The sequence below is a fragment of the Plecotus auritus genome (assembly GCF_963455305.1).
Source record: "Plecotus auritus genome assembly, chromosome: 4".
Taxonomy (NCBI): domain Eukaryota; kingdom Metazoa; phylum Chordata; class Mammalia; order Chiroptera; family Vespertilionidae; genus Plecotus; species Plecotus auritus.
In genome coordinates this window covers 162,749,370-162,773,524 of record NC_137775.1, presented here as the reverse complement: position 1 = coordinate 162,773,524, position 24,155 = coordinate 162,749,370, and the positions used below count along the sequence as shown (strand labels likewise).

Below are 24,155 nucleotides of genomic sequence, written 5' to 3'. Positions count from 1 at the left end.
GTTTTATACAGGCTGTGAGCTAAGAATGGGTTGTGCATTTTCAATTAGTTTTTAAAAATGAAAAGAAAAATATTTCATGATGTGAAAATTATACAAACTTCAGTGCCCATCCATTGTTTCCCTGGAACGCAGCTCATTCATTTGCGTTGTGCGTGGCAGCAGCAGAGAGAGTGGTTGCCACAGAGACTGTCCAGCATGGAAAGCTACTCTCTGGCCCTTCCAGAAGGAGTCTGCCTACCCTCCTCCAGACGGACAGGAGGAAGGGAAGTGTCTAGCAGTTCTCACGCGGCTGCACAATAGAATCACCTGTTGAGCTCTCCAAACAGACCGTGCCAGGGCCCAAACCTCAATATTTCTAGAATGAATTGGTCTGGGGTGGGGTGTTTTGAAAACTTCCCCTGGTTCTGAGAGCCAGGGCTTTGAGCCATGGGGCTAAGGGTGTGGATTCACTGGGGCCTGAATTCTCCAAATATTAGGCAGAGTAAGGTGGCAGGGCCTTGCCTGTTTCTCCCAAGGCTCTGAGTGGATGGCAGCCTTTCTTTGAGGATGCAAGGCACCCAGTTACTTGATTTGGTTGGAGAGGGAGGGAAAGGATCATTGGTTGTTTCACACTGTAACATGATACATAAAGCTAAGTGGTTGTTTTTTATTTAAAGGTAAAAGTTATTCTTCTTCCTCAATTTTATTTTATTTTAGATTGAATTTATTGGTGTGATATTTTTTCTCAAAACCATGCAGGTTTCAAGTGTACAACTCAATAAAACATCATCTGCACACTGCTTCGTGCACCCATCGCCCCAAGCAACCTCTCTAAATCCTTGAACCGCTGTTTCTCACACGTGTCCCTGCAGGCCCCCAGCATTGTCTACATCTGTCAGGCACCTTGGCAGGGGCCTCCACACTGGGTCACTTCTCAGGATAAACTCCAGCAGGGAAGGAACCCTTACCCCACCTGTACCGCGTGCCCGCCGTAATTATTGGTGGTCTTGCAGGGCAGGAGAAAAAAGATAACTCTATTAGAATCCCGTTCTCCCACCAGCACAGTCAGCCATTGGCAGAGGCTGGCTCGGGCTGCGAGGCTGCTCCCAGCTATTCTTGTGCCCGGCTCTCTCTCAGCAGGACTCAACGCAGACAATACAGCACAGCGAGAGCGCAGGGGACCTACAGTAAATACGAGGCCTTGGATTTTAAAATCTTGTCAGTTTCCCCCCGATTTCTGTCCTTTATCCTAGCCCCCTCTGCTGTATAAGCTTCTCAAAGCTAATGCCCATAACGCCACCACCCACTGGTAGCAGCAGGCTGCTGGACCACTGTGGGGTTCTCATTGCAGCGATTTGCGGTGCCTGCCATCACGCAGCCACTGAGTGTGCTAGGCTAGAAGCTCGGGTTGCTCTAACACCTCCCCACCCCTTTTCTCTTTACTCTGGGGGGCCAGGAGAAGTCTAGGAGTGCCGAACCCCTGACTCTACCTGCTTGCCTCAGCGAGCACACATCCCTCACACCTGGCAGAGCTGGAAAGCCCTAGCTGGAGAAAATGTCATCTCTGCTGCCACATTGAAAAAGTTAGCCCGGCCGGCTTGGCTCAGTGGTTGAGTGTCAACCTATGAACCAGGAGGTCATGGTTCAATTCCCGGTCCAGGGCACATGCCTAGGTTGCAGGCTAGATCCCCAGCGTGGGGCGTGCGATCAACGATTCTCTCTCATCATTGATGTTCTCGCTCTCCCTTCCTCTCTGAAATCAATAAAAGTATTTCCCAGAGCTATTTCTTTACCCTCTTGTAGTACCAGCCTGGGATTACACCCCAGGCACACGGTCAGGCTCTAAAATGCGAGCCCATTGTTGAGGTTGCCAGTGGCCTCAGCAGGGGGCCCCTGCGCTCCCATGGCTGTGGGAAGGTGGGCAATGGCACACGCGTTCCTCCCTTGAAAGGACCCCGAGGAGCGAGTTCTTCTTACGGCGCTTCTATAATTCGAATCAGTTTCCAGGGTATTACGTGGTTCCCATTTAACTAAGAAATTTGTCCGTTATCTCTACCTTGGTACCAGGAAGGTCCCCATTTCATGTCCCAGAGTCCACAGGGGCGCAGGACGGTGACAATGCCTTCGGCACGGAGGAGTCGCTGCTGTAGGGGAAGCAGCAGGGTCAGTCAGGGGGCGGAAGATGTGTGGGTTCTTGCGAGCTTTTCTGGATTGGAACATGCGTCAGCTGAGGACACGGATGGCTGTGAGATGTTAGTTTGCAAAGGGCTTAGAAACAAGGAAGCCATGGAAGTTCTAGGAGAGGAGCAAGGGGAGGAAGACTGCGGGTAGTAGCTGCTGGTAGGCGAGGATCTGCCCAGGGGGAGCCAGGGGCCTGGGCCCTTTTAACATGAGACTTGAACTTGGATTTTTTACCCTCAAGGGTAAACATTTTTAAATCATGGAACATCATAGCTATACATCGATGACCGTATCTGATATGAACTTTATTAGCAATCTATCAGTTCGGGGGGGGGGGGTTCTTTCGAGTTATAAAGCAGGCAGATCTGACAAGGAGGTGGTGATAGAAAGGACACCAGCCCCCAGGCCACATGTGAACCCCAGTTCAAGCTCCCTGCCCATTCAGGTGCAGCCCCCATGAGGCAGTGGTCAGGGAAGTGTGCTCAGTGACAGAAGCTGGGAGTTGTCTTCAGTGGAGAGTAACCTCGTCACCTCATCTTAGGACATGTGCGAAAACCAGGAAAAAGAAGTGATACCAATAAACAGGGTTGTCGTTAAACAAGACCAGATTGGCTCCAGATGCAGAGAACACGTGGTGAATGTCATAAGGAACTGGGGGGTTGTGAAGACCCCCGAGTGCACAAGCTTGGTTTTGCACAGCCTCCTGCACTTCACCTAAATGTGGCCTCACAAAGCAAGGCGAGGGAGGGTTTAGAAGACTCCCGGACTTCCCAGCTGACTCACTCCTTCCCACATCCAAGGGCATTGTGTGTTCTGTCTCTTATTTCTCTCTTTGGGAAAGGTTGTGCCTAAGAGTTTTCCAGAGGATGTTTCTTTGACACGGTGTATGGTGTTTTGGGTACTCACCAAGAAGACCTACCAAGAAAATGTACAGAGATTCTTTTATTCTGTATCATGTTACAAGAAAACAACAGTGACAGCTGACAAACCATTACATCTTTCATAATACAGACAAATTACAATTGGGAACAAATATGCAACATGTATTACTCCATTCTCCTTACTATATGTTATTCTGAAGTATAATAGTTTTCTGAATGATGCTAGCACATTTCTTAGGTACCAACCACCGTTAGAAAGTACGCATCTCAGTGTATCTTACAGGAAAAAAAAAAGATAAAAAAAATCCACTCCCAACTAGAGAATGTAGATTTTATTTGTGCCTCTAAAATATGCTGCTGTGGGAAGGGAATGAGAATAGGAGATTGCTGATTTTATTTGAGATTTTTTTTTTTTTTTTTGCTTTTTTGTTGTTGTTTGTTTTTGGTGTATGAGGATTGCAAGGCAGTAACATATGTGGTTCCCTCTGCCTACAAGCCAGTAAGGGAGATAGAAGTTATGCACAATTATGCAGCATATTCCTATGTATAGGGGGCAGGCAATAATCTACCCCAGTATGTACAGCCTAAACTTCCTCTTATATAACAAAGATTACAAAACCAGTAATATTCACAGATGAGTATCTTATAGAGACACATGACCGAGGGCATTGATTACACTGGTTGTCATGGATACACTGAGGGAAGGATGCCCAGAGGCCTTGCTTTCTCTGCAAGCCTGGAGGAGGCAGCCCTGGAACTTTCCTCATCACTCTTGCGAGGTAGAAATAGCTTCTCGCCTAGTTTCAGTGGGTGGACAGCCACCCCTGCCTTACACCCCGTTGTTTCTGAGCACGGCAAACATACATTTTTTTTTCATGTTCTACATAACTTGTATTGTTAAGTCAACCATACTGCTCCTTTAAGAACATGGACATGAAGTCCCGCATTTCCTTTTGAAATACTGAGTGTATACAGTCCCCATGCTGGTCCAGCTGTTTGAATTCAAGCTACTCCTTCCTATAAAAATAATCTCAAAAAACATTCCAGTGCTTTCTCAATGGAATAATAAATCTGCTAATGGACGCATTCTGCAATGATTTTCATGGCTGCCCTCAGCTAGAGACAGTGGGAAGAGAAGGGTGGGTGGGGGTGGGGGGGAATGGAGAACATGATTGCAAATGCGAGAAGAAAGGAGGGAGAGGCAAACCAACGTTGGATGTCCTGTACCGATGGCAAGGCGGGGGAACTAAAAGTTCCTAAACAACATTTTCGGAGAGGTCTGTCTCCGTAATAAAACAGATTTACTTCTGCTGAGTGCTAGCGTGTTTCCTCTCCCCAACAGAAGCTGCCTGGGCCAGGGACAATATCTCTGAATGACTCTAATATTCCTAATTGAAGTATTTTAACACTAAATCTTTTCAAATTAGAAAACTTATTACATAGCAAGATTTAATCATCAGTTGCTCTTGGTTTTAACAGTCAAATACAAAAGGTATGCCTCTCCCCCAAATGAATAATTCAAGACAAATCACAGGCAAGGCTGTTTTTAATTGCGCGTAAGAGTTTCTTCTCCCTATTTTCTGTAAGAAGTCCCAATTTAAATACACAAATCAAAATATCTGTAAAGACTACTAATGAGTTAGAATGTATGAAAGAAGAATGGGAAAGATTTCTCGGTAGCAAATAGTAAATACTCTAGCCTTGAGTAACTTTTATTCTCTTTAACACCAACCAGTAAATAATTCCTCACTTAACACTTAGAAGCTCACAATGAATGCTACTTCTGGATACGATGGATTGTGACCTTGATTGTATTATATACTCACATGTCACTCCAGGGACAGTACCATTTTAATGTTTAGGAAGTCTGGGTCCAATTCCCTAGGTATACTGGGTTTGACTATAGAAAAGCTTTTCTCTTACCTGACTCTCAGAAAGTTTTTGTCAAGTTGGCTCACAATTCCTAGACTTGGTCCCCCAAAGTGCGATGCATTTCAAGTTCTTGGTCTCTCCTTCTTTCTGACTAATAGGAAAATGTAAAACAATGTACAGGAAGTATTTCCATAGGAATTTGTGTCCTGAGGAGCTAGGTTTCATGCTTTCCATGAATTTCCTAACCACCCCCTTGGCCTGAGGACTACCTGGGATTCTGCAGGGAGGCCTGTCCCCCGGGGAGGCAGCCTACACCAGACAAAGCTCCACAAACGCCCAACCCACTTTTCCCTCCATGTCACATCCTCGCCTTCATCCTCCAAGGCCTCCCAACTCCTTCAATAGGGGAAGCCGGCCTTTCTGTTCCCCTTCCCCATCTTTAAAGCATGAGTCCTGTATTGCTTCTAAAACCTGCATTCAAACAGTTTCTTTTCCAGGAGACACTGTAGAGTCAGGGTCCCTACGGATGGCTTCCAGTCAGCTTGGAATGTTTTCAAAATGTAATTTAAAGGTGCTCTGATGTAAATGAGCCGATTTTTAACTCTGGATCCCTTTGTCACTTGCTTATTAAATGATAACTAGCAAAGATGGCTTTCAGCGCTCATGCAACCGATCCGACTCTGTGCACCCAAGTTTTGAACGCTCTGTTCCTCACTCTTTTCTCCACTAAGAAAACACCACGTGTCAAAGAGTGGATGGAAACAATAAGATGCTGACGAGACCCAGAACACATGTGAAAAGTCACCTCGAGCTCCAGAGGTTGAAAAGGAAGCAATTTATCCCCGTCTTTGTTCTTAATGCTTGATACTTGGTTCTTCGCTTCCAACCTATTTGGAAAACAGTCATGCTATGTGGCTTGAAAATGCTAAGCAGGTTCTGACATCTTATATAAATGTGTGGTATTTCCAAGAAAAAAAAAAACCCACACTGGGAAATGTCCTCAAAAGATAGGCGACAAGGGGGGTGGCCCACAGCCAGGGACCAAGTTGCCAAACAGTCAGAGAACATGGGTTTGCTTTAGCTAAACATTTCCTTCCTAGTGGTTGCAAAATGTGCAGTGGTCTCCAGGAAAGCGCACATTGTTTCATGCCACTGTGTGGCTTTCAAGTACAGATATTACTGAAGAAGTGTGAACACCAGATGTGTTGTCTTAATGTATTTAAGACATGGTTGGTAAAAGCATAAAAACCTTCACAGAGACGCTGTGCTGCTGAGGGAAATCAAACAAAATCAAACACAAAAGACTGAAAAGAATACATGCCATGGATCAGTAAGCGAAGCTTAATCTTCACATAGTTCTTGGGAATCACAAGGTATCCAAATGCGTGCAAGGTTTTAAATAAATTGCAGAGAAAGCAGGGTCTTGCCAGCTTCAATTTTCTTGTAAGTGAAATCCACCACAGGGAGTGAAAGGAAACTGATCCATGATTCCCTTCCTCCTATTGGCCACTTCATAATGGTTATTTTTTTCTTCCCAGAATGATGACAACTTAATCCTGAAAAGAGGAAAAAATTGTTACATGGTAAAAAAAAAATCATACATCATTCATTTTTCTTAAATTACATGAGACATCAAAATTGGTCAGGCAAGAGTGAGCCTACCCGTTTTCTCCACAGCCTACCCCAAGCACACGTATCTGAGGCAAAGTTGCCTCCTTCACCCCAAAGTCCTTATAATGTGATAAACTAATGTTCTGACTGCTCTTTCTTCCCTTCAAATAATTTAACTCCGTGAATTTAAATGACCTGACCTCACCCAGCCGGAGTGGCTCAGTTGGTTGAGCATCGTCCTGTGCACCACAAGGTTGCGGGTTCAATTCCTGGTCAGGGCACATACCTGGGTTGCAGGTTTGAGCCCCAGCAGGCACATATGGAAAGCAACCAATGTTTTCCTCCCTCCCTCCCTCCCTCCCTCCCTCCCTCCCTCCCTCCCTCCCTTCCTTCCTTCCTTCCTTCCTTCCATCTTTCCTTCCTTCCTCTCCTCTGCCTCCTTCTTTCTCTCTCTCTCTCTACACACATACACACACACACACACACACACACACACACACACACACACACTTTAGTACACACCCCTTCTTCTCTCTAAGCATGTCCTCGGGTGAGGATTAAATTAAAAAAAAAAATCTAACCTCCTCTTGGATTAATATAGAGAATTCAGCAAATTTCCTTCCCCAAATCATCAGTGGTAATACTGGTCTTCATTAAGTGCCTATAGCATCATACAGACCATTAAAAGGACATTGCATCCTGTTCATTTTTATGAACAAGCAGCAGAAAAATGGGTCATATACATGCTTAAAAAATCCAGCTGCCTATAATGCCTATAATTCCTCCATTGCCTAGTGTCAGCCCTTGTTTCGGCAGAATGAAAATCGACCAGCACAACCTGAATCACCAGCCTCTTGCTAACTTCCTGCATATGACTATGCATTTCCAGTGGTGCTGCTTAAACTCCATAACTACTTCCACGTGAATGGTTCGAGAAGAGAGAAGGATGGTTTACCCTGTTCTGCCCACATTTCTTTTTGATCCTTAAGTTTTCTCACCGAGTCTCTAGGATGGGGAAAAAAAAGTCTTGCCAGGAAGGGTAAAAGGAAACACTCTAAGGTTCAAGTCACAAAACCCAGAGATTTGATCTATTAGTCCACTAAGTCCCAGAGTCAACGCATCATCTTCGTTAGAAGCGTGAGGTCACGGGGCCTGGTCAGGCCTGCTTGTGCCCTTCTCCAATGCCACACTGTCATCTTCCTGGGCAAAGAGGAAACTGTGGCCTTTTGTGGAGAACTCACAGTGCCGTTGCCCCCTGCTGCCCATGTGGGCTGTAGTACCAAGGACTTCACCCCTGCATGGCACTGCCTTGACCAAGAGAACAAAAAGTTCCGGTCTTATAGTTGAGGGTGGCATCCTCTCCACCTCTGCTCATTTCTCCCACTTACTATGATGATTTTTTGGAAGGTTAACCTTCCATCCTTTTTTTCTTGATTGAGCCAAAATTCATGTAACAAAATTAACCAGATGAAAGCATTTAGTACATTTACAATGTTTGCAGCCATCACCTCTATCTGCTCCAAAACATCTGTCATCCCCCAAAGAGACCCCATATCCTTTAAACCAGCAGTCGCCAACCTTTCAGATCTCATGGACCACTACTGGTCCGCGGACCACCGGTTGGTGACCGCTGCGCCAAAGGTTTCCTTACAGTCACACCCTTTCTGCCCTCGCCCCAGCTCCTGACAACCACTAATCTGCTTTCTGTTCGATGTACTTCCTTGTTCTGGATATTTCATAGAAACAGATCCATACCACATGCAGCCTATTGTGTCTGGCTTCTTCCACTTCACGTAATGTTTTTAAAATGCATCTATATTGTACCATGTATCAGTACTTTCTGCTTTTTTTTTTTTTTATGGTGAATCATATTCCATTTTATGGATATACCACATTTTGTTTACCCATTGATGAATTAGTGCACATTTGGGCTGTTTTCAAATTTTGGCTACTGTAAACAGTGTTGCTATGAATATTCATATACAAGTATTTGTTTAAATACCTGTTTTCAATTCTTATGGGTAAATACTTAGGAATGAAATTGCTGGGCCATAAGGCAATCCTGTATTTAACTTTTTGAGAAGCTGGCAAGCTGTTTTCCACAGTGGCTGCACCCTTTTATATTCCCACTGGCAATATATAAATTCTCCAATTTCTCCACACCCTTGCCAACATTTATTACTTTCTTTTTTCCCTCTCTTGATTATAGACATCCTAATGGGTAGAAACTGGTATCTCACCACAGTTTTGATTTGTATTTCCCTAATTATTAATGGTGTTGAGCACCTTTTCATGTGCTTGTTGGTTGTTTGTCTATCTTTGGAGAAATATCTAATTCAAGTCCTTGGTCCATTTTCAAATTGTCTTTTTGTTGTTAAGTTGTAGGAGTTCTTTAAATACTTGCATTTTGATTTGCAAATATTTACTGCCTTTTAGTGGATTGCCTTTCACTATGTTGATAGTATTCTTTGATGCACAATAAATTTTAATTTGGATGAAGTCCCATTTATCCATTTTTTATTTTGTTGCTTATGGTTTTGGTGTCAGATCTAAAAATCCATTGCCAAACCTAAGGTGATAAAGATTTACCGCTATGTCTTCTTCTAAGAGTTTAGTCCTTACATTTAGATCTTTAATCCATTTTTAGTTCATTTTGGTATATGGTGTGAGGAAGGTGTAACATTTTATTCATAAGAATTCTCTGTCCTCAGTGACTGAGCCATATGTAAACAAAAGTCCTTACTTTACATTTCTGGGAGAGGTGTGGGGTGGAGGGAGAGGCCTGGGGGTAGATGGACAACACATATAGGCCTTTTGTTACCTCAGTTGTTATCTCAAATGGTTGCTGCTGTGACAGTTCTCTATGTGGCTCACTTGGCCACCTCTCACCCCTGCCAGGTTGTCCAGAAATGCCTTTATCAAACCTCTTCTTAAAAAAGTCACCACCTTAGCAGAAATAATTACATGGAAACTACTGCCTTAGCCCCCATCCCACACCTTGCAAGGAGAGATGTGGTTCCCACATCTTGTTAGAAACCAGAAAAGTTTCATAATATGAGCGACATTTGATTTGGGCCTTAGAGATGGAACAGAATGTGGACATGTGACAAGGAGAGATCAGTCACTTACACAAAGGGATGTATCAAAAAGAAAGGTTCAGGCCAGGATGTTGTGTTTCAGTGGTTGAGCACTGACCCATGAACCAGGAGGTCACAGGTTCGATTCCCAGTCAGGGCACATGACTGGGGTTGTGGGCTCCATCCCCAGTAGGGGGCATGCAGGAGTCAGCTGATCAATAATTCTCTCTCATCATTGATGTTTTTATCTCTCTCTTCCTCTCCTTTCCTTTCTATGAAATAAATAAAAACATATCTTAGAAAGGAATGCATTGCTTTTCAGTATATCTGATTTTATGTAACAATAAACTATACTGTCACCATAGTCCATGGCATGTTATTATTCTGTTGGGTTGATATTACACTTTTTTTTTTTTTTTTTTTTTTTTTTTTTAGCCATTGACAATGTTTGTCCTTTTCTTTGTCCTGATTCTTTAAGTGTAATTTCCAGAAGAATCACATGTAGCTAATCGGATAATTACCTTTAGTAATAGTAACTGGATAATAAATGGTTAACAGTGATTATGGATAAGTCCATTTAGTTAGGTTTGGGGTCAGACATTTAATGAAAGTATCCAATAATTAAAATAAAATGGAAGGAAGGGAGGTGCCAATAAGAGCTAGACCCCATCTCTGTGAGATGACTCTATAGCCCAAATTGTGCCAAGTGCCCTGACTGACATCGGTCACCAGCAGCATGCGATGTCCCTTCTCCCTCCTTGGGCAACATTGGTATCAGTTCCAGTTTTCAAGGTAGGTGCGTTTACTGCTAGAAAAATTCTTTAAAACCTAAATGTAATCATACATGTGATGGGTGGCGATGTAGGTGAAAGGAGAGAGGGTATATGACATTCATAGGGAAGTAAAATATAAAAGTAATGCAAATCCTTCCCTTACATTTAATAGATTAAAATAGACTGCACACATGATACAAATGAACAATGAATATAAATTATAAGCTCAGCTATGTGCACAACAATTCATAGGTATATAAATCATTAGATTAATGGATGCCATTTTTATCTTGCTTTCTGCTTTTATAGTGTTCTTTCTCTAGAAATGAATGTTTTAAACAAGAAATTGCATTTTATTGATAAAATCCTTATTCAGAAATATCTACATAGAGCTTCTCAGCTATAAATATTAATTAATTGGATCGCTGGTACCCATAATGCAATTTTGTTCTGACCCATGTGCCCTATGAACTAGATATTTTTTGGATTCAATTTTCTTAAAACCAACTGTCAGCATCATGTGATGGAGGAGATGAAAAATGAAAATGAGCAGTCCCGCTGTGCAGGTGGGTGACCTGTGGGAGAGAGTCTGCCTGGTAGGATTTTTACAGAAACCATCAGACACAGACCAATTGATTAGATCATCTCATACCCGCCACCAACTAGGCTCAAGAGACTAATTAGAGAGAGTACTGCCTGCGCAGGCACCCCATTGACACCTAATTTGCTCAGCCAAAGCCTTTGGGGAAAATGTATTATCTCTGCAGCTGCACTTCATGCATTTCTGATTTGAGGCATAAGCAAGGAGTGCTTCATCACTCTTTTGACCAGACTGAATGTAGAGCCCTTAAGTGCTAAATGCAAGCAAACAGACCCAAATTAAAAATGGGCCAGGCTCTTTCTAATTCCCTTCGTGCTCCCTGTTAAATCTCCATGGGTCTATACAGAGGCACACCCCTACACACACATGAAGTTTACTCGCTGGTGGGATGACACAGCCCAGGACCCCAGCTCAGGGTGCTTCCGGGTGATCAGATGGTCTTTCCTTCGCTAGCCTATTTGCCACACTAAGGTATTGTGTTTGTTTTATTGTTTTACTTAAATTATTAAATTTTTTTTGATCCTGCTGCATTGCCCTCCACCAAGTATTTCTTTTTCTGTCTGGCCCAATTTTTCCCCCTGCTAAGCCTTCACTGGAGAGAAGTGATTATTTTGGTTCCAAATTAAAACAACTGTAGGTTTTCCTTCCATCTCTTACACTGTGAACAGGATATTCACCAGAATGTATGTGAAACTGAAGGGTAATCTGCTCATTTCTATTTGAGATACTTCTTTGTAAAGATGCCTAACAGAGAGGGTAGACTTACTAAAATTTGATAGAAAGAAAGCTACCTCATGATAGTAAAGACAGGATAGAATTATAAAATAATTAAGTTCTCTTCCAGAAAACAATGTATGCCATTTGACCAAGTTTAGCTTTTTTCTGTTTCTAACCTAGAATAAAACTAATTCCAATCTTCTTTACTAATATAGAATCCAAATCACTGGTATATCAGGAGGCATTTGAAGAAAGGTATGTAACCAATTACATGCTTTTAAAAAAGGAAATAGAGATGAAAAATCCAGACAGTTTGAAAAAATTAGGGTATCCAAATCCAGTGGCTATCACGAATGAATTTCCATAATGTTGGAATTAAAAGAAAAATAAACCAGGACCTGCTATGGTGGTATTCTAGAAAGGACCTACTGATTTCATGCCTTTCCACTCACATGTTGGATGAATTATTTTACCCATGTGTTCTGGTAATTACAGTTCTGCTTTGCAATTTTCACATTTATCTTAATCTTAGAAATTCAGTGAAGATTTTGGGAGATACTTTTAACTGTCTACTTTTTAAAGCAGCATTCAAAACTGGCCTAAATTGGGAACCGGATAGTCAGAGGAAGCCAGTGGTTAATGAGGATGAATATTTTTCTGAAGGTATATGGCGAGTGACTGTAGGGGAGATGTTTGAAAACAGGAAATTGGAGACTTAACTAATACATAAAACCATCTATAGAATTTATTCTGTTTTCGTGGAAAACAAAGTTCAGAAAGCTTCCGTTCCCCAAGTACCATATTAATAAAAGTTCACATGAAAAATAACCAGGGAAAACACAACCTTTAAGGCTGTGCATGTTGGATTTGATTTTGCTTAAAATACTAAGAAAAAGAACCAAACTAATCTTTTGTACCTAATTCATCTTCAAGCAGAGTTTGCTACTGTAGAAAATTAAGTCCTCAAATAAGGTTACTAAACCCAAGCACTTAGGCAAGTCCAAGTCTCTCTGAAGTAAAAATATCATGTCTATATACAAATACACACTCATATGACTTATATTCATTTGCACATATACAACACATATACTCAAATTTTATGCTATAGACTTTATATATGAATGTTGGAGTCAAAATGACAAGTTTTCAACTTCAAACTGATTTCAAAAAATCTGGGGACAGCTTAATTTCTTCATTTTTTGAGTGAGTTTAATTGTTTTGATTTGGCTGAAATACAGGTTTTCTTCTAGACAATCTGAAATAATTGTTTTCCAGTTACTCTGACATTGCATTGAGCTCCTTTGGTGGGGGGCGGGGTGGGGGTGGTTGGGGAGGTGGGAGGTGGGGGTTAGAGGGGGTGGAAAGAATGGGATGAAACAGAAGGAAGTAGAAAATTAGCCAAATCTACTTCTGTAACTTATTTCTGATTTATGATAATTATGCTTCTTCCCCTCAGAAGAGAACACATCTTTGAGACCAGCTAGAGAATATTAATTAAAACGAATGCAGAGATAGACAGGCTTTTGTTTTACACTTAACAGAAGGTCCATCATTCAAAACAATCCAAATCCTCTAAGTTGAAAGCTGTTTGGTAACATCCATATGGATGCACAATGCACTAATTGCAGCGACTTTGCACTTTTTAAGCTTCATGCCAAAGTGGTGATCTTAATTAAAAATTTTTAGGCAAAGCTATAAGTCTAGCATTTCAAAACAAAGCATTTCTCACATGAGAAGACGGACTTAACATATCATTTCAATAATCATCATTATCAGCAGACATTTATTGAAATCCCCATTAAAGACCAGGCATTTTAGGACATGTAATTAGTGGTGGTTGAAAAGAATGCTCTATTTTAATGGTGTGACTACTTATTAAATCAAATTTATGTAAATGTAAAACGGGTCATATTTTAGACACATGTGGACTTAAAGGATAGCAATTCTGGGAGTACCTCCTGTCTCAGAGAGGGCAAAAATGTGCAGGGAAAGTACTGATCTAGGTCTTCTAAGAATTATCAAGACAGTTAATCTTCTACAAAGTTCATATATATAAAATCATACACACATACATAAATACACTGTAAGGTTTGAAACAGCTCATTGAAATAGTTTGAATGACAAAGTTAAGACTAGAAAAGCCTTCATCAAACATGGCTTATTCTTTTCAAGGATTTCATATTTGAAGCTTTATTTGCTTAGCATACCTTTATGATTGACTGGCTCCCAAGTGAGTATAAGTTAATTAAATAGGATTCTGACACTTTAACCTTCCTGATATATTACAGTTCTACTTAACTGTATTTAAATAAACCAAATACAAAGTCATGTAACCCAGCAGCATGTGCATTTTTTAAAACTTAAAACACACACACAAATCTCATAAACACTTCTTAAGTAGTTAACAATCAAAGAAACACAAGGGTTCAGGTCTGACTTTAATTAAAAGATCTGAAAGGAGATGTGACTTCATTTTTGGGTGGATTTTTGTTTTTCAAATGAAAATTTGTCTAGTTTTATTATCCAAAGTGTTGAGGCCCAGCACAGTACAGGTTTTAAATTCGATATATATAATGACCTACAATTTGAATCTGCCTTATGAACCATCTTATGCAGCAGAAATTTGCAAAGCTAAATCATGCATTTCTGTAGGGTAAATTAGATGGCCTATGATTGGTAAGTAGAGAATGGTGTCAGTGTAAACCAAAAGCCTTGTTGGTTCACAGGAGAGATCTCTTTCCAATGGGAAAGTTTTGAGTCACCAACGCACAGCAGCCATGCACAGGAGACCAACACATTTGCATGCAAGCTGAAGAGGTCCCCAGAACTGCACATGCTGTCCATTTATCTCACATGCTTCTTCTTGGCTTGGTTGGGCCACATGCTTTGTTTTAGAATTAACTGTTTATTGCACAATTCTCCCAGATCTTGGCATCCAAAGTTTGACATCCTCAACTCTTCCATCTAGCTTCTTTCACCTGTAAGTTGTGCTAGTATTTTTAGTAGTGTTTTTAAACTGCTTTTGTGCCTGTTATGTGCTGGAGACTCAATGTTTGTGTCCTCCCAAATTCATAGATTGAAATCTACTCCCCCATGTGATCATATTTCAAGGTGGAGCCTTTGGGAGGAGAATAGGTCATGAGAGCAGAGACCACATGAATGGGATTAATGCTTTTATAAAAGAGATCCCAGCCAGAATGGGAAGAGGCTCCTCGCCCCTTCTTGAATCTGTCAGGGCCTTGTTCTTGGACTTCCCAGCCTCCAGACTGTGAGAAATACATTTCTGTTATTTATAAGCTGCCCATGTATAATGTTCTGTTAGAGCAGCCCAAACAGACCAAGTTGAATACATTTTAATGGGTCTGCCCTTTATTCTATTTTTTTTTCCATAATCCATACAGTAGTTACCGTGGTATTTTACTAAACACAGGTAGGAACACAAATATCATATCACAACAGAAATGTTTATTCTTTTAAAAAATATATATTTTTATTGATTTCAGAGAGGAAGGGAGAGGGAGAGAGAGAAATATCAATGATGAGAGAAAACCACCTATCGGTTGCCTCACTCCCTTTGCATGTGCCCTTGACCGGGATCGAACCTGGGACCCTTCAGTCCACAGGCTGATGCTTTATCCACTGAGCCAAACCAGCTAGGGCAGAAATGTTTATTCTTATGGGACACATTCTGATACCGTCACGTGGCAACACATTTGGACACCACCATACATGTCATAGCACATCATATCTAGTAGGAAATACCTGCTGCCAACAAGAAGGGTCCAACAGTCTATGTTGAGGGTTGCCAATACCAGAGAGCCAGCTGAGCTCCCCACCAACTCTTTCCCATGTATCTGCATTACAGTGTGAACAATGCCAATGAACAATCCTCAACAAATGATAAATCACTGAGTATTGACTCATGGAAGCTAAGCCTTTACATGTAAAGTCATGTGATATGCACTCTCCACAAAATTATAATTGGTTATTTTACAGTATTTTTTAAAATTTAATAAATCTTTATTGTTCAGATTATTACAATTGTTCCTCTTTTTTCCCCCCATAGCTCCCCTCCACCCGGTTCCCACCCCACCCTCTGCCCTACCCCCTACCACTGTCCTCATCCATAGATGTACGATTTTTGTCCAGTCTTTTCCCGCACCCCCCACACTCCTTTCCCCCTGAGAACTGTCAGTCCACTCCCTTTCTATGCCCCTGATTCTATTATATTCACCAGTTTATTCTGTTCATCAGATTTTTTATTCCCTTGATTTTTAGATTCACTTGTTGATAGATATGTATTTGTTGTTCATAATTTTTATTTTTACCTTTTTCTTCTTCTTCCTCTTCTTAAAGACTACCTTTCAGCATTTCATATAATACTGGTTTGGTGGTTATGAACTCCTTTAGCTTTTTCTTATCTGTGAAGCTCTTTATCTGACCTTCAATTCTGTATGATAGCTTTGCTGGGTAATCTTGGTTATAGGTTCTTGCTATTCATCACTTTGAATATTTCTTGCCACTCCTGTCTGGCCTGCATAGTTTCTGTTGAGAAAACAGCTGACAGTCGTATGGGTGCTCCCTTGTAGGTAATTAACTGTTTTTCTCTTGCTGCTCTTAATATTCTCTCTTTGTATTTTGCTCTTGGCATTTTAATTATGCTGTGTCTTGGTGTGGTCCTCTTTGGATTCCTTTTGTTTGGGGTTCTCTGTGCTTCCTAGACTTGTAAGTCTATTTCTTTCACCAGGTGGGGGAAGTTTTCTGTCATTATTTCTTCAAATAGGTTTTCAGTATCTTGCTCTCTCTCTTCTTCTGGCACCCCCATAATTATGATGTTGGTACGCTTGAAGTTGTCCCAGAGGCTCCTTACACTATCTTCATATTTTTGCATTCTTTTTTCTTTTTGCTTTTCTGGTTGAGTGTTTTTTGCTTCTTTGTATTTCAAGTCTTTGACTTGATTCTTGCGATCCTCTAGTCTGCTGTTAGGTCTCTGTATAATATTTTTTATTTCAGTCAGTGTATGTTTAATTTCTAGTTGGTCCTTTTTCATATCCTCAAGGGTCTCACTAAATTTATTGGCCTTTTCTAGAAAATTCTTGAAAAACCTTATAACCATAGTTTTGAACTCTATATCAGGTCATTTGCTATCCTCCATTTCTTTCATTTGTGACCTGTTTCTTTGTCTCCACATTTTGGCTGCTTCCCTGAGTTGTTAGAGTGGCTTTGTGTGCTAGGTGTCCTATAGGGCCCAGTGGCTCAGCCTCCCCAGTTACCTGAGGTGGACACTCTTGGTGCACCCCTTTGTGGGCTGTGTGCATAGTCTTGTTGTAGTTAAGCCTTGATTGTTGTTGGTATCACTGGGAGGAATTGACCTGCAGGCCAATTGGCTATGAGGATCAGCTATGTCTATGCTGGGAGAACTTCTGTGCTGGAGACACCCTTATGAGACAAGCCTTGCAAAAGCCTCTGTGCTCAGCTTGGATGGGGCGGAGTCTCAGGGCGGAGCAGACAGCAATGGTTTCCCATCAGCCCTGCCCTAAGAGGCCCCTGGGTCTCAGTGTCCCGTGGTAATCGCTGCAAGCACCTCTGAGAGAAAGCTGCCCTGGAGTTCTGCCCACTGCCAGACAGTCCAGTTTCTCCCCGAATGTGTCTGGGTCCCCAGAGTCTCACCTGGAACTGGAGTTCAGTGCAGTCGGGAGCTTTTGTCTCCCTCCCGCTTGAGAAAGCCAGCTGCGCACTCAGTTGCCAGTCCTCTCCGCGTGCGAGTCTCAGTACCTCTGCCTCCTGCAGCTCCTCTGAGTCTCAGTGTGCTTTTCTCTTTCCTTCTAGTTGTAGAATTTCCACTCAGCCAGCTTTCCTGTGGTTCTGGATGATGTCCGTTTTGTCTTTTAGTTGTAGTTTTGAAATTGTTGTGCGAGGCAGCAGTTTAGGTGTTTACCTATGCCGCCATCTTGGTTTCTCTATTTTACAGTATTTTGATACTGGTTATCCTACTATAACAAGTTGCTTAATACCCAAGATGAGCTCTAATAGATATAATCCGGGAACATGTGTTTCATTAGGAGAAATAAATATTTGCATTGTGTGCTCGTGTAGCATTTTCTCCTATCCATTCATTCTCTCATTTAATGAAAAGTGCTTGAAAAATAGGACCATGACCTTAAAAACAGAAGATATTTTATAAACTGCCTTTTAAAAGGTTCTAATCCTTTTACCCACTGGTTCGATGTCTCCTGGCATGCCGGCAGCCAGCCGTATGCTCCAGGTCTAACTGCCCATAGCACTCACTACAGGAGCCACCGCCTTTGCAGGAACCAGGGAGACCATCTATCCCAGTTTTTAGGATGGAGGGGATTTCCAGGATGTGGAACTTTCACTTTTGAAACTGGGGAAAACCAGAATGAGTTGGTCACCCTAACAGAAACAACAGGGTTGATATGTTGTAATTTCCAAGTTTATGATAAAAACAGAGCCAGCGAGCTTGGTACTTTACCACACGAACTAACACACACTGACATTCCAATCTTGAAATGTGCGTCACCAAAGTATTACAAATTCCAAACACCGAGAATGGCAAAGGATTTGTTGGCTAGAAAATGGGAATGAGCTCACAGCCTTTTCTCCTCTCAACCCTTCCAAGGGTATTTTCACTTATCTCCTTGCCTCCCTCTGTGTTTTAGACTTTCCTCAGGATGCTTTTTCATTGACACCATGGTGGATCCCATTCTTCTCTAATGAGGCTGCTGAATTCGAGACTCTCAGCTTGTTCTTCACCACAATTCTCAGTTGCACCGCCAATAAGTCTATTTAAATGCACACTTGTGGCATGGAGGAGATGGCTAAGGCCACCACTCTCCAATGACAAGAAGTGTAAATACTGCCTTGAATCTCAGTGGCAAATGATCCCCCAACCCAATGAACAGTGGCAAAGCCAAACCAACAAGTGGCCTGCTCATTTCAATTCAGAAAACATTTACTGAGCACCTATTGTTCTGTAAAGAACAGCATTTAGGGTGAAAGGGAGGAATAATACAATGACTGTTAAAGCAAAATCCCAGTGGTGGCCTGGAGCCTGGCTTGAACTGGCTCACAAGTGTTGAATGTTACAATTTTCAGGAATTTTGCAAGCCAATTGTTAAACACAGCCACCCTTGAAATTGGCAATGGAAGGAGGTGTTATACATGAGCTACAAGACAAGCATGACCAATCAGGGCTTTTTGCTTTCTTTCTAGAGAGCTGCCTGTTAAATAATTATCAACACACCACTGCTGTCCTTAGGAGCCTCAAGAGTTTGGAAGCGGATGCTGGCCTATAAGTCAACATGGAAAATGGAAGTGTTATCCTAGAGGTACCAATGCAGTGAGGAGAAACTGGCCTTTGAAAGATAAATAAAAGTTTAATGTGTAGAAAGGGAGGAAGGAGGCCAGTGGGGCAGGCACATAATTGGATAGGGTAGGTGAGCGTGGTGGAGCAAAGCTCCTTCCATGCGATTATGAATTTGGATTTTATCTGTGTGTAGTGAGGAGGTCTTAGGGGCTGTTGAGCGGGAAGTCCCCAGGTTGTAATCCAAGGGCAGCCACCTACTCTTCACAAAGATGAAGGCTCAGCTCCTTCTGTGAAGTCTGTAGGTGATGAGTTGTCTTCTTCAGGATGCTATTGAATTAGATAATGCAACGGTTCTTCAAACAACTGCTGAGATTGCTCACAATGCGCCAGGTTTGTAACACTTATCATTGAAAGGTCTTTTTCTGCCTGTGAGAAACAGCCAGCGTGTCCTGGGCTCACCATGACATAGAAACTAAACTGCTTCCCAAGGACTGCAATTTTCAAACTGTAGCCCATGAGGGAAAATGGGACATTTGCATGCACCAGAAAGATTCCTTAGATAACCAATGTGTCTTTATATTTGTGTGTCTTTATATTTGTCTATGCATTTAAAAGGCAAAGGAAAAAAATATGCACTAACTCCTAGCTTTACTCCTTACACTGCTGTCCTTTATAACTGAAACATGATTTACTGTTTTTGATTAGCACGCAACCTCAGACAGGCTTTAAATTGCAGCCTTCGGAGTTATGAAATACTGTCAAATCTTTTAAAAGGCAACTGCAATGAATTAGAAAACGTCATCGCTACACTCTTGTCTTGATTCACTGTGGTTGCACGATGTGGACTAGGAGTTTCAGCTCATTAAAAATGTGAAGCCTGTAATGTCTAATGAATAAGACAGTCACATCAACATAATTGGTTTCCTCCTGGTATAAAACAATTAAAGTGCCAACAGCTCAGTGGTTTAGTGGCAGAGCAAAGAACAGTGGTTGCAGGCCTGGGGTCAATCACTTCCACTGGCAACAGAGCTGGAGAAAGCAGCCGCGGTAGCCAGCCTACACCAGGCTCCTGGGATTAAGCAATGCTTCATGCTTTTTTCGTGTCCACTTGTGGCCAACTGAAACAAAAGCACCATGGGAATTAAGGGTATTGAAATCTTACTGTGAGAGGCAGAGCAATCTCTTTCGCCTTGTGCCATACCAGAACCCACACACAATGGGGTAAGCCAGGAATGTGACATCCTCTCTCCCACACCTGTGAACGGGAGCACATCCCAGAAAGCTCTTATTTCCTCTTCACTCAGATGCTAAAGAACAAAGTCATGTCTCGTCTGGGTTCTGCTGTTTGCTTTCCAGTCTGTTGGCATCAAAATTGCACCCTAAGCATCTAACATGTCTCATGATGCTCTGTTAAGTTCTTTTCAAAAGCTGTGACTTTGAACACAGGGGTCATTTGGGAGAAAAAACAACAACACAGATCTAGTGACTTAGTTGCTTGTTATCATCGGGGGAGAAAGTCACCAGAGTTCCATTTTAAACATAACTAAATAGAATGTATATTGCATGAAGTATACAAATATGAAACAAACAAGCCAAACAAAATAGCCCAATCAGCTCCAATAAGCTGTTCTGGATTTGTTCCTTTTGCAATTCTTAGATTTAGTGGCTCTGCATGAGCCTGAGCCTGAGATGCTGAAATGGAAAGGCTCTTTGTTTTCTAATTACTGAGTTTTTTAATGTTAAGGTTTATATCATTCTCATAATCAATTATTGAGTACCTTGGCCCAGTCAGGATATAAAACTGCTTGTGCCTGGATTAACATGGTCAAGTTAAATCTCATCTCTCTCAGTCCTTCCTTATTAGGAAAAAAATCTAACAGGTTAATTTTTAGGGACTGACGTACGTCTGGTAAAATGTAAAGAACAGAGCAAATCTTTTTTTAACTCCATGGGATATAGTATGCTTAAGACTGCCAACATACTAGAGATGGGCGATTCAGATAAGACATATCTGAAGCAGATAGGGTTGAAGGGAATTACTAAGATTAATGGTGTGAAATCAAGCAAAGAATTATTTAAAGGGGCTAGAAAGCAATTGATGGCAAGAAGACCTTTATGGTGGAACAACCTCCAAATGAAACTGTGCAAACACTACCCAATCTGGAAAAAAATATGCAGCCATGGTCACCGTCTGGAGTACTATCACAGTATGGTAATATTACAGCAATCCCTCTTGACCATAAGTTCTTTGCACTTGAAATTCGAATACAGTCCCTGACTTTTGATAGTTCAACTTACGATGTTTTTGAATTTACGATGGTGTGAAAGCCACACACATTCATTAGAAACTGCACTTTGAATTTTGATCTTTTCCAGGCTAGCACTACTTGGCATCATACTTTCTTGTGATGCGGGATGGCAGTAGCAGCAAGATGATTTTGCCCAACTGAAGGCCAATGTCAGTATTCTAAGCATGTTTAAGGTAGGCTAGGCCAAGCTATGATATTCAGTTGAGTAGATTAGGTGTATCAAATGCAGTTTCAACTTATGATATTTTCAGTTCATGAGGGGTTTATTGAGATGTAGCCCCATCATGAATCAAGGGGCATCTGTATATGTGGATATTTTTTCTATGCACTAAAGAATTGCCTCCGAATTAACTCAGTAAGTAAGTTATAAAACCAACTCCCATTCACTACTTTTGACTCTGTTCTATATGCCGTGACATACAGTTGTAAGTACGTTAAATGTTATGATCATATATTCCAACATTTTATTAAAATTTTCAAATATATAGGAAAACAAAAAAAAATATCCAGCAAACATCCATATACCCACTACATAGATGCTCCAATTAACATTTTGAAATGTTTGCTTTGTAACATATCTATTCATCTGCTGATCTTTCCATCCACCCATTAATTCATCCTATTATCTTGATGCATTTCAAAGTAAATTGCAGAAATGAGCACACTTCACCCCTAAACATACATATCACTAATTAGAGGCTAATGTAGATTTATGTTTTTAGGTAAATTTTACTTAGACTAAAATGCACAAATGTTAAGTGCATCATTTGATGAGTTTTTAATAGTATTATACACGAAATGTTGCATTGCTATGTAATAGGAGGGATCAGTTTTAATTCAGAATCTGAAAATATGATTTTTCTTACAAAAAAAAAAATCATTCCTTTTTCCTATTCTTACCAATTCCTCAGTGGGCAAAACACTGATAAATACAACTACCAATGAAAAAACAGGCACAGAGCACTCAGACTATGATCTTTCTTAACTATTTTTGAGTAACTGCTAAACTTGAGAATCAGATGAACACCAAGGAATCCTCTCCAGAACACTTCATGTATACAACCACATGCAGATTTTTTTCATACAATTTCAGTGGGTTAACAGACCTTCTGAATTCCATGAATAGACCCATAGACCCAGGTCAAGAACCTCAGGATTAGCATGTCAGATGCTGAAGCATCAAGCAGTATTTCTACCATCCAGCCATAATTTAGGAGCATATTGCAGAGAAAAGACCTTCTATGGAAGTATTTAAAAGTAATTCCTTTCTAACAAGCAGCACAATCTAAAAACTCTCCTGCTAAAGGAGGGAAAAGGCTTATGGGATTTCCCACACCCTCCCTCAATGATAAACATACAACCAGCCAACCAAGACAAAACACACAAAAAACCCCCAAATCTCATCTAGTCTATACACCATGTTTCCCTCAAGAAAGGTGGAATCTGGGTCATCCTATCTGTTGAAGGCAACTGCCAAGAGGAGAAGCATAAATGGGTGCTGTGGATCCCTAGACAGAGATCTAAGTGGATGATCTCCGAGTATGAGGAGCTGATCAAAAATTATTTTCCCCAAACACAATCCTTTACTCTTCCCTCCTTTCCTTCTCTATTAGAGTCATCAGTGATGTACACACATTTTTTTCAGGATAAAGGATAAATGGAAACTAATTCCATAGTACTCATTCTTACTAATTATATTAAATGCCATTAATAAACACTTTATTTCATGTGCTATCTTTGTTATTTTATTGCTGTGAATAAAAAAATTATGAGGGCTTCTCATAGCTTTGCCAATGACCCTGAACTCTTCTTTTCCCTTTTGAAATAAAAACAGTATCAGCCAAGAATTTGCAATTGTTTTTTAATATGCCCACCCAAGTTTGTCAGAAGGGGTCAGATATCTCTTCTGAGGCAGGTATTTTATTTTATGGTTGAGAAAGCTGAAACTATTAGTGAAGTACTTCCCATTTGTATTCTCTGGACAAAGCTTTGTTTCTCTTATCATTAATAGCGTTTCTTCCTATCACCAGAAGACCAAGTCATGGTCTTCTGTGTCTGCCCCCCATGGATTGATCTGGCTTCTATGGTCATACTTTGGTTCTGTCATTTCAGAGTTGTGTTGTACCAGAACTCGGCCTGTAAGTTGGGCATTCTGATGATTCTGCTCATTTTCATCTCCTTGGTTAAATCTTATTTACATGTGTACCCTGTTCATCCCAGGCACAAGAATTGCTTGCGCCTTCCTTGCTAGGGGACAGCTACATCTGGTTACATAGTGTCTCTCTGTGACCTGGCTTGATAGCACCGAGACCCCCAGGACTGCAAATCTTCAGGAGCCAGTTAAGAAGGGAAAAAGAAAATGTAAAGTCAGGGATGAATCATGATTCCTCAGTCTTATTCCAATCAGGACAAGGTTGCCATAGCAACCACACTGAACTGTCCCTCTACCTTGCTCCTTCCACTGATCTGCCTGCAGGTTTGGGTGTTGAAGGGAATTTGCACAGATTTGCTGCAGTTCTGGTTCACATAATTTTATTCTTATACACCTTAATTTTATACCATTTCTTCTCTTGAGCAATAATTAAAGAAACTAAGAGTTGCCAAACAAAACATACATGTGTTTTGACCAGCTTCCACCTGATCAAATGCAACAAGACCATTCTTCATTTGCCCTTCTCAAGGCTTCATATTTCCGCTTCCCTGATTTGCCTTTCCCTCAACACACTGACACACATATACACACCGACACCATTTGAATGTCAGTCGATATTTTCGGAGAAATATTCTGAAGAGAAATTCTGAACATATAGATGTAAGATCCTAAGCC

The 24,155-nt window shown here is 41.2% G+C and overlaps 1 protein-coding gene across 4 annotated transcripts in view; it reads right to left on the bottom strand.

Moving 5' to 3' along the window:
* Window positions 1-3,087: 3,087 nt before the first annotated feature.
* CDK14 (cyclin dependent kinase 14) overlaps window positions 3,088-24,155 on the bottom strand; it is a 553,499-nt gene continuing 532,431 nt past the window's right edge. For all 4 annotated transcript variants that reach the window (XM_080663151.1, XM_080663154.1, XM_080663152.1 and 1 more), the window contains one exon: window positions 3,088-6,469. The gene's annotated coding sequence lies outside the window, so the exon portion shown is untranslated. The remainder of the gene's footprint in view (window positions 6,470-24,155) is intronic.